The sequence below is a fragment of the Pollicipes pollicipes genome, unplaced genomic scaffold (genome assembly GCF_011947565.3).
Source record: "Pollicipes pollicipes isolate AB1234 unplaced genomic scaffold, Ppol_2.1 Scaffold_7262;HRSCAF=8765_pilon_pilon_pilon, whole genome shotgun sequence".
Taxonomy (NCBI): domain Eukaryota; kingdom Metazoa; phylum Arthropoda; class Thecostraca; order Pollicipedomorpha; family Pollicipedidae; genus Pollicipes; species Pollicipes pollicipes.
Window position 1 is genome coordinate 17,659,998 of NW_023597055.1, and position 10,831 is coordinate 17,670,828.

The window sequence follows — 10,831 nt, forward strand, 5'->3', positions numbered from 1 at the left end:
ACTGTGACCGTTACTAATGACTATGACTATGACCGTGACTGCGCCTGTGACCGTAACTATGACTGTGACTGTGACTGTGACTGCGACTGCGACTGCGACTGCGACTGCGACTGTGACTGTGACTGTGACTGGACTGTGACTGTGACTGTGACTGTGACTGTGACTGTGACTGTGACTGCGCCTGTGACTGTACCTGTGACCGTGACTGTTTCTATGACTATGATCATGACCGTGACTGTGTCTGTGACTGCAACGCGACTGTGACTTGGACTGTGTCTGTGTCTGTGTCTGTGCTGTGTCTGTGTCTGTATCCGTGTCTGTGACCGAGACTGTGCCTGTGCCTGTGCCTGTGCCTGTGCCTGTGCCTGGTGCCTGTGACTGTGACTGTGACTGTGACCGTGACTCGTTTTGCAGCGGGCCGACCTTGACCCGTGAGCCGAGTCCACAGCTCATCCGATCAATATATATGACTATGCGTGACCGGACGAAGCGGCCGGCTCTGTTTACGGACCAAACTTCTGACCGCGGGCCCTCTCAGCGGTGAGCCAGTCACGACCGGTCTCTAATCAGATCTGGTGGCCGCACGCGCCGCCGCCGTGCCGCGACGGCCCCGGGCGCGGGTCCCGGGCGGCGCCGATCGGACAGCGTGTCCGTCGCTGGCTCCAGTCTGGTGACTTACGCTTCGGTCGTGTGGCGGTGTGCTGAACGTTCTGGGTTAATTTGCTGTTATGAGTCGGTGTGTGATGAGCGTGGAATGGACGCGACGAGTGAAAATGAAATTGCTGAATGCGTTCAATCGCAGAACAAGTTTCGGGTTGTGTGAACTGCGGGATAACATTTATTAATATGCCCAGGCAGTTCGCAAAATGCGAAATTTCTCACATTGCCCATTGCGCATGTAACGCGTATTCCTTTGGTCGATTCAATGGTAAAAGTGCATACTGTTTTTATCAGTTTTCGGAAGTCAGTGTACCTGCCCTACAATCTTGAAGACTTGTGGAAGAAAAAGTCTCAAAAATATTTGGTTTCGCTGAAGCGCAACAAGCACAAGCGTTGGTCGAGCACATTGAACCCCGCGCAAGCAAGAATGCAGTGAAATACGGTGCAACGCATTGCCTGGCGGAATATGCCTTGCCACTGGCGGCCACTTTCGGTTTTCGTTTGTGTGCGCGTCGCCATGGCAACAGTCAGGCTGTTGTCACCCTCGTCGTTTCCTGCGCTGCCCATCGCGGTAACAAGCAGAAAGACAACGAAAACTCACTAAATTAAACATTTACTCATGAGGAGCAATCCATACTCTATGCGAACAATCAAGAAGTGTCCGCCCCGGCTGACACTCATGATTGGGCTGACTGTTCAGATGATCCGGTAAAAAACAATACGGAGCGCTAACACGGCTCAGAGTATTGGCAGCGCTCCAAGGCCAAGCACTAGAGCAACTTTGCATCGACCCGAAGGGGCAGGCAGACCGCCTTCTGACCTAGACGACTTTGATAACATCACAGTGTGCAGTGTCTTTGTGCACAAGCGTCCGTATTAAGCGGTTTACGTGCTGAGCAAATTGAATCACACAACGCGTGACGAGTCAAAGCCCTGAACATGCATCTAAGTCAAATACCACTGCCAGGTCAGTATATCGTATTCCCAGCAGTATGGTAGGTCGCGTGACCGGTGCGAAATGTTCAGCGCTTTAAACACCCATTCAGCGAATCCTTCACGGTAAATATGTCGACGTATATCATTTAAAATTTTATAAATGGGCCTCACGCTATCGGCAGTCCTCCGACAATTTATTTTGGGGGCCGAGGCGGCGAAATAAATGGGTTACTGTGCATCGGATTGGCATGGCCATCCTCGGGTATTTCAAAATTCGGATGGATGACTTGACGAGCCGAACTGAGGCACAATGCGTGCGTTGGTAGCAGACAATAGTTGCCCTTGTCGCACAGCCGGCACTGTCGAGCAGGTTCGAATCAGCGAAATAATGTCAAAACTTGGTGCTAATGAAATCTTGTTTTATCTCGAAAGCCTTCACACACCATTGGACAAATAAACCGTTTGCAAAAGGTCGGCTAGGATCCTGCCCCAGGATCCTGTAAGTCTGCACTGAAATGTGAATTCGTCCTGTCTCAAAACTGGCTTGTCACCAAAAACTGCTCCCACGTGCCATCGCTTGAACTTGGAAATACCACACACGTGCTTGCTTTTTACAGCTCTTTGCTGTAAGAACAGAGCAAGGCTACAAACTGTGCTTACCTCAATGTCAACTACCGGACATTCCAAAATTTCGGCGGCCTGACACGTGTTAGCCCTGCCAGTCAGGTTTTGACATGCTTGTATCATTTCAACGATATATGGTGCTGCCATGCGGCTTCGGCGAGAAGAAGATGAATTTTGTGAGCTACACTAAAGGCTATGCTAAAAAGTTGTCAAGCATTTTCCGTGCAAGTAATTTGACCAGAGATGATGTTTCACACAAATCGCAATACCACAGACATTCAGCCATTCCTCCTAATGAGCATTCATCACGTAAAATTTGCAAACTGCAAAACTATGTCATCACGGATGGAACCTGACACAGATTTTTCGGCACCGCAACACAGCGGCAATTAGTCAGTACCGTTTGACCGAGGAAACAATGGGTGATTGTTTTGAACAAGGTGTGGAGCGAACCGTGCAGTCAGTTACGAGCGCACGGGCGTAAACGACAAAGCTGCCCATAATTTGGGACGGTTTAACCCTCGCTCTGAAAGAGGAAAGGTTCGGTGCACAACCAGCGGCTCCAGAATGCGTCTCCAGCATGCGACACAATCGGGCCCAATTTTTTGGTACTAATAAGGCATCTATTTCGTGTGGTGTGGCACCAAAAAATGTGTTCATAGCTTTTCTGGTTTCGAAGCAGCTGCGGTTTTTAGCATCACTGCATGGCGATTTACGTCCGGCGAGGATGCGCGTGGCAACCGACCTTTCCGTGGGTCACGCGATGCGGGCCGAAATTGTTATATTCGTGGAGCTATACATCACAAATATGGCCAAAATACATGAACCACAAAAAACTGCACTCATAGTTGAACAAGGAACACGCCTATTTAAGGTTCGTGTCACTGCAAGACATGACATTATCCAGGAGAACATGTAAAGCTGGAAAGTTTGATATTTGAACCTTTTTTGGCACATTGAGCCTTTGACCTCGCATAATGGGTTCATTTATTCACTTAGCACTATACAGTTAGTACTAATCGCGATGTTATCGAGACCACCCCATTGATGTTTTTCCTAGGCGTTGTCTTCATTAGTTTGGAAACGGCAGGGGGTCACATCGCCCCCTCCCTACCAGTCCGCATTGTAAAGAACAGGCAAATCAGGGCGAGGGTACTGGAATGACGACAGAACTCAGCAGCGGGAGGAAATAATAACTGAAATCGGCTACATGGCGTGGGTGGATGGGGATGCAGTCTTGTGACCAATGCCCTTCGCGGGCCGAGAGAGAGATATATATATATATATATATATATATATATATATATATATATATATGCATATATACGGAAGGCAAATTTCGTCGGCCCGCGAAGGGCATTGGTCACAAGACTGCATCCCCATCCACCCACGCCATGTAGCCGATTTCAGTTATTATTTCCTCCCGCTGCTGAGTTCTGTCGTCATTCCAGTACCCTCGCCCTGATTTGCCTGTTCTTTACAATGCGGACTGGTAGGGAGGGGGCGATGTGACCCCCTGCCGTTTCCAAACTAATGAAGACAACGCCTAGGAAAAACATCAATGGGGTGGTCTCGATAACATCGCGATTAGTACTAACTGTATAGTGCTAAGTGAATAAATGAACCCATTATGCCAGGTCAAAGGCTCAATGTGCCAAAAAAGGTTCAAATATCAAACTTTCCAGCTTTACATGTTCTCCTGGATAATGTCATGTCTTGCAGTGACACGAACCTTAAATAGGCGTGTTCCTTGTTCAACTATGAGGGCAGTTTTTTGTGGTTCATGTATTTTGGCCATATTTGTGATGTATAGCTCCACGAATATAACAATTTCGGCCCGCATCGCGTGACCCACGGAAATGTCGGCTGCCACGCGCATCCTCGCCGGACGTAAATCGCCATGCAGTGATGCTAAAAACCGCAGCTGCTTCGAAACCAGAAAAGCTATGAACACATTTTTTGGTGCCACACCACACGAAATAGATGCCTTATTAGTACCAAAAAATTGGGCCCGATTGTGTCGCATGCTGGAGACGCATTCTGGAGCCGCTGGTTGTGCACCGAACCTTTCCTCTTTCAGAGCGAGGGTTAAACCGTCCCAAATTATGGGCAGCTTTGTCGTTTACGCCCGTGCGCTCGTAACTGACTGCACGGTTCGCTCCACACCTTGTTCAAAACAATCACCCATTGTTTCCTCGGTCAAACGGTGCTGACTAATTGCCGCTGTGTTGCGGTGCCGAAAAATCTGTGTCAGGTTCCATCCGTGATGACATAGTTTTGCAGTTTGCAAATTTTACGTGATGAATGCTCATTAGGAGGAATGGCTGAATGTCTGTGGTATTGCGATTTGTGTGAAACATCATCTCTGGTCAAAATTACTTGCACGGAAAATGCTTGACAACTTTTTAGCATAGCCTTTAGTGTAGCTCACAAAATTCATCTTCTTCTCGCCGAAGCCGCATGGCAGCACCATATATCGTTGAAATGATACAAGCATGTCAAAACCTGACTGGCAGGGCTAACACGTGTCAGGCCGCCGAAATTTTGGAATGTCCGGTTAGTTGACATTGAGGTAAGCACAGTTTGTAGCCTTGCTCTTTCTTACAGCAAAGAGCTGTAAAAGCAAGCACGTGTGTGGTATTTCAAGTTCAAGCGATGGCACGTGGGGAGCATTTTTGGTGACAAGCCAGTTTTGAGGACAGGACGAATTCACATTTCAAGTGCAGACTTACAGGATCCTGGGGCAGATCCTAGGCCGACCTTTTTGCAAACGGTTTTATTTGTCCAATTGGTGTGTGAAGGCTTTCGAGATAAAACAAGATTTCATTAGCCCAAGTTTTGACATTATTTCGCTGATCGAACCTGCTCGACAGTGCCGGCTGTGCGACAAGGGCAACTATTGTCTGCTACCAACGCACGCATTGTGCCTCAGTTCGGCTCGTCAAGTCATCCATCCGAAATTTTGAAATACCCGAGGATGGCCATGCCAATCCGATGCACAGTAACCCATTTATTTCGCCGCCTCGGCCCCAAAATAAATTGTCGGAGACTGCCGATAGCGTGAGGCCCATTTATTAAAATTTTAAATGATATACGTCGACATATTTTACAGTGAAGGATTCGCTGAATGGTGTTTAAAGCGCTGACATTTCGCACGGTCACGCGACCTACCATACTGCTGGGAATACGATATACTGACCTGGCAGTGGTATTTGACTTAGATGCATGTTCAGGGCTTTGACCGTCACGCGTTGTGATTCAATTTGCTCAGCACTTAAACCGCTTAAACGGACGCTTGTGCACAAAGACACTGCACACTGTGATGTTATCAAAGTCGTCTAGGTCAGAAGGCGGTCTGCCTGCCCCTTCGGTCGATGCAAAGTTGCTCTAGTGCTTGGCCTTTGGAGCGCTGCCAATACTCTGAGCCGTGTTTAGCGCTCCGTATTGTTTTTTACCGGATCATCTGAACAGTCAGCCCAATCATGAGTGTCAGCCGGGGCGGACACTTCTGATTGTTCGCATAGAGTATGGATTGCTCCTCATGAGTAAATGTTTAATTTAGTGAGTTTTCGTTTGTCTTTCTGCTTGTTACCGCGATGGGCAGCGCAGGAAACGACGAGGGTGACAAACAGCCTGACTGTTGCCATGGCGACGCGCACACAAACGAAAACCGAAAGTGGCCGCCAGTGGCAAGGCATATTCCGCCAGGCAATGCGTTGCACCGTATTTCACTGCATTCTTGCGTTGCGCGGGGTTCAATGTGCTCGACCAACGCTTGTGCTTGTTGCGCTTCAGCGAAACCAAATATTTTTGAGACTTTTTCTTCCACAAGTCTTCAAGATTGTAGGGCAGGTACACTGACTTCCGAAAACTGATAAAAACAGTATGCACTTTTACCATTGAATCGACCAAAGGAATACGCGTTACATGCGCAATGGGCAATGTGAGAAATTTCGCATTTTGCGAACTGCCTGGGCATATTATAAATGTTATCCCGCAGTTCACACAACCCGAAACTTGTTCTGCGATTGAACGCATTCAGCATTCATTTTTCACTCGTCGCGTCCATTCCACGCTCATCACACACCGACTCATAACAGCAAATTAACCCAGAACGTTCAGCACACCGCCACACGACGAAGCGTAAGTCACCAGACTGGAGCCAGCGACGGACACGCTGTCCGATCGGCGCCGCCCGGGACCCGCGCCGGGGCCGTCGCGGCACGGCGGCGGCGCGTGCGGCCACCAGATCTGATTAGAGACCGGTCGTGACTGGCTCACCGCTGAGAGGGCCCGCGGTCAGAAGTTTGGTCCGTAAACAGAGCCGGCGCTTCGTCCGGTCACGCATAGTCATTATATATTGATCGGATGAGCTGTGGACTCGGCTCACGGGTCAAGGTCGGCCCGCTGCAAAACCGAGTCACGGTCACAGTCACAGTCACAGTCACAGGCACAGGCACAGGCACAGGCACAGGCACAGGCACAGGCACAGTCTCGGTCACAGACACGGATACAGACACAGACACAGGCACAGACACAGACACAGACACAGTCACAGTCACAGTCGCGTTGCAGTCACAGACACAGTCACGGTCATGATCATAGTCATAGAAACAGTCACGGTCACAGGTACAGTCACAGGCGCAGTCACAGTCACAGTCACAGTCACAGTCACAGTCACAGTCACAGTCACAGTCACAGTCACAGTCACAGTCTCAGTCGCAGTCGCAGTCGCAGTCGCAGTCACAGTCACAGTCACAGTCATAGTTACGGTCACAGGCGCAGTCACGGTCATAGTCATAGTCATAGTAACGGTCACAGTCGCAGGCACAGTCACAGGCACACTCATAGTCACAGACGCGGATACAGACACAGACACAGGAACAGTCACGGTCACAGTTCCAGTCACATTCGAAGTCACGGTTACAGTCACAGGCACAGTCACGGTCATAGTAATAGTCACAGTCACAGTCACAGTCAGTCACAGACGCGGATACAGACACAGACACAGGCACAGGCACAGGCACAGGCACAGACACAGGCACAGATACAGTCACATTCACAGCCACAGTCACAGCCACAGTCACAGTCACAGTCACAGTCAGTCATGGTCACGGTCACAGTCACAGGCACAGTCACGGTCGCAGTTACAGCCGCGATTGTAGTCACGGTCACGGTTGCAGACACATTCACAGTCACCGTCATTGTCATAGTCACAGTAGGTCGGTCACTAAGTCACAATCGGAACCCGCTCTACCGCCCCAGCCAGCAACGTGCTTTGTTAGGGAATGTCGAGAAAAGACGAAGAGAGGTTGGGAACTCGAGGTTTCCCCAACCATTTGTTCCCAGTGCTTGGGCTTCCCAAGTTTTCCCCAATCGAGCTCTTGCCACCGGCAATCGTTTGCGGAAATTTCAGGTTTCCCCGAGGCACCCCAACCGCCAGATTTCAGATTTGCTTGAGGCGGTCATTTCCGGTGCGTAATCGCCCCCGGCATCTGGGGGAAAACTCGATAAAATTCCCTGATCTGTCTGGGGAACATTTGGCTGTTTGGGAAACATTTTGGCGAATTCCGATCGGCATCGGCCATTTTTTAAATAAATCGTCATTATGGAGAGCTCGGAGACAGCTCCGGATACGCCGCTGGTTGGGAATTATGGAAACGGCCCGGAATAGATTTAGAGCACCGACCTAAGTGTCTCACTTTCGTAGCTGGTCCCAAGCTTTCCCCAACTGGAGAGTTGGAAACAGTAGGGATGCCTGGTCGAGATCGGACCGAAATTGTTGGCTCGGGTCGTCCAGTGACATCAGAGGGCCTCTGGGCTCATGACCGTGAGTTCTATCTTTACCCGGGACCATGTCTAAAGAACCAGAGACGGTTGACAGGTGCGACATTCATGGAACACGACTGACTTTTCTGTCGCAACTGCAGATTTATCACGCAGGAGTTTTTCTGACTACTGAATCGTCAAGCACACGGTCATCCAACTATTGGACCGTCCAGAAAATATTAATTCGGGCGTCTGAAAAACGATTTTACCCCATTGAAACGGACAGACGCATTTGCCACGAAGGAGTTTGGCATTGGCATAATGAATCCTTATGGTCGCTTGATGTGGGTGTTTAGCCGGTACCACCCGATACATTGAAAGTCAGCTAATTCAGGATAAGAACTCGTGATGCACCATTTCAGTACAGCGCCACCTTCCACATGAACAGGGTCACGTCCTACACTGCACTTCGCCAGTGCCATGTGCGCACACCACCAACGTCTGCAGAGTATAGGCTACAGTGGGTCGGCACATACCCCAACGCATGAGGACATCTGACGTCCTTGTGGACGACCGCGCCTGTACCTCGGCGATCTCTGCGTCCACTCGGGCGTCTGTGCGCCTCGCAGACGGGCAGCTAGTTTGCGACCGGCGGCTGCTGCCGAGCCGCGGGAGGCCAGCGCCATGCGAACACCTGGCCAAACGCCCCGTCATATCGACCTGACCCGGGGGCGCCGCCGTTCGATGCCTGGAGCGAGACCCGAGGCGACCCAGCAAGTTTAAGCAGTCGCCAGCGTCCCTTATGGCGCCCCCGCAGCTGGGCCTGGCGTTTGTCAGGATGGCGCCGCGGCTGGGACTGCTGTTGGGATAGGGTAGCCTCTGCTGCGACTGCGGTCAAATCTAGGGTCGCTGTGACGTTACCGGGACGGCGATGCCTGGAGGAGATGAAGATTAAACATGCGGGAAAATCATGCGAGATGTTAAACAAAATGTACATTTTGAAAACTGTCATCCATGTTAAGAAGAAAAGTATTTTGTACAAATTCGTGCTGCTCTAGGCAGATATACCCAATAGGCCTATCACCCTGTCTTATCACTATGTAATATTTCACCCACTTTTGTATTCGCCATTTTCGCCGTTATGTCCAGCAATAGGACTGGCTCTTTTATTCTGTGTCCTTGGGCACACGTGGTAGGTCCTGATGCGTTGCAAGCGTTTTGATAAAACACTTCAAGACGTGTTGCAAGTGCCGCACGCGTTCTTGGACATGTGGTGCAAATGATGCAAGCATTTCTGACCTCTACGACTGGTTTGCATCCCTAGTTCGAGACGCCCTGTCTAAGAGCATTTCAACGTGTCTTCAGCCCAGGTGTCTAGGGCTATTCGACCCCTTCAGGGCGCCTTGGTTACTTTGGGTTAGCACGGGTGTCTCGGTCCCCTCGGCATTTCACGTCTTTGGCCGTACCGTGTCTTTTGGCCGTTTGACGGTTCAGACCGATATGGGCCTTTCCGCACGCATATGTCGGTGCGCCGGCTCAGGAACAGCCAAGCACTTCAGAGCCCCTGGAGAGTCTCGGGTCCCGTTGATTTTCTCGAAATTCGGAACTTAAGCGTCCTTTGATCCCTTGATGCCATGTGTGCCGTGGTATCGTTTCGAGCCCTATAGCTTTTGGGGGTCTGGTGACCGTCCAGGTACCCTAATACCAATCACGAGGTCAGGATTTCACGCAAAAGGGAGCAAAGCCCTTTCAAGCAAAGCGCCCACTTTGTTGATGTGGAGACCTGTCTTAAATCCGGGTGACAACTTCGGCTTGTGATCGTATCGTGATGTTTCGAAGGCCCGCTTGTTTCTAGGGCCGCTGCAGGCGTCTTAAACACAGTCAAAAATGTTGTTGGGTCTTTTGACCCGGGGGTCCCTCGCCACCTCCAGCAGGGAGGGGGGGGGGTCATGGCCACAAATTTCCTCTCCGCCATTGGATACATCACAGTCCACGACCCATGATCGTGTTTGTCCTATTGACAGTTTAGAGATCTTTCCGAAATTCAGAGTTCTTGTTCATCACAGGGAACCTTAACCGTCCACCAGCCGCTATCCCCTGTCGGACCCCAAAGCATTAATGATTCCTGAGCGCATTGGGGTTATCTGATCATCTCGGGGCCTCTGACAGCGTTGCAGCTACCTAAATAAGTCAGTTACTAGACCTCCCACCACACCAGGCCGTTCGGCACTGAAAGTATCATCGGGACCTCAGTCCCCTCGCCCAGTCTCCCCTCAGTCCCCTCGATCCGTGGTGGTGTCGGGGATTCAGGACCGTTTCGGGGCCTCTTGATCACTTCACCTCTAGTATGCAGTTGTCAGGTGACCTGTCCTGAGCTCAGTCATCAGGTGACCTGTCCTGAGCTCAGTCGTCAGGTGATCTGTCCTGAGCTCAGTCGTCAGGGGACCGGCCCTGAGCTCAGTCGTCAGGGGACCGGCCCTGAGCTCAGTCGTCAGGTGACCGGTCCTGAGCTCAGTCGTCAGGGGACCGGTCCTGAGCTCAGTCGTCAGGGGACCGGTCCTGAGCTCAGTCGTCAGGGGACCGGTCCTGAGCTCAGTCGTCAGGTGACCGGTCCTGAGCTCAGTCGTCAGGGGACCGGCCCTGAGCTCAGTCGTCAGGTGACCGGTCCTGAGCTCAGTCGTCAGGGGACCGGTCCTGAGCTCAGTCGTCAGGGGACCGGTCCTGAGCTCAGTCGTCAGGGGACCGGTCCTGAGCTCAGTCGTCAGGGGACCGGTCCTGGGCTCAGTCGGCGGGGTACCGGTCCTGAGCTCAGTCGTCAGGTGACCGGTCCTGAGCTCAGTCG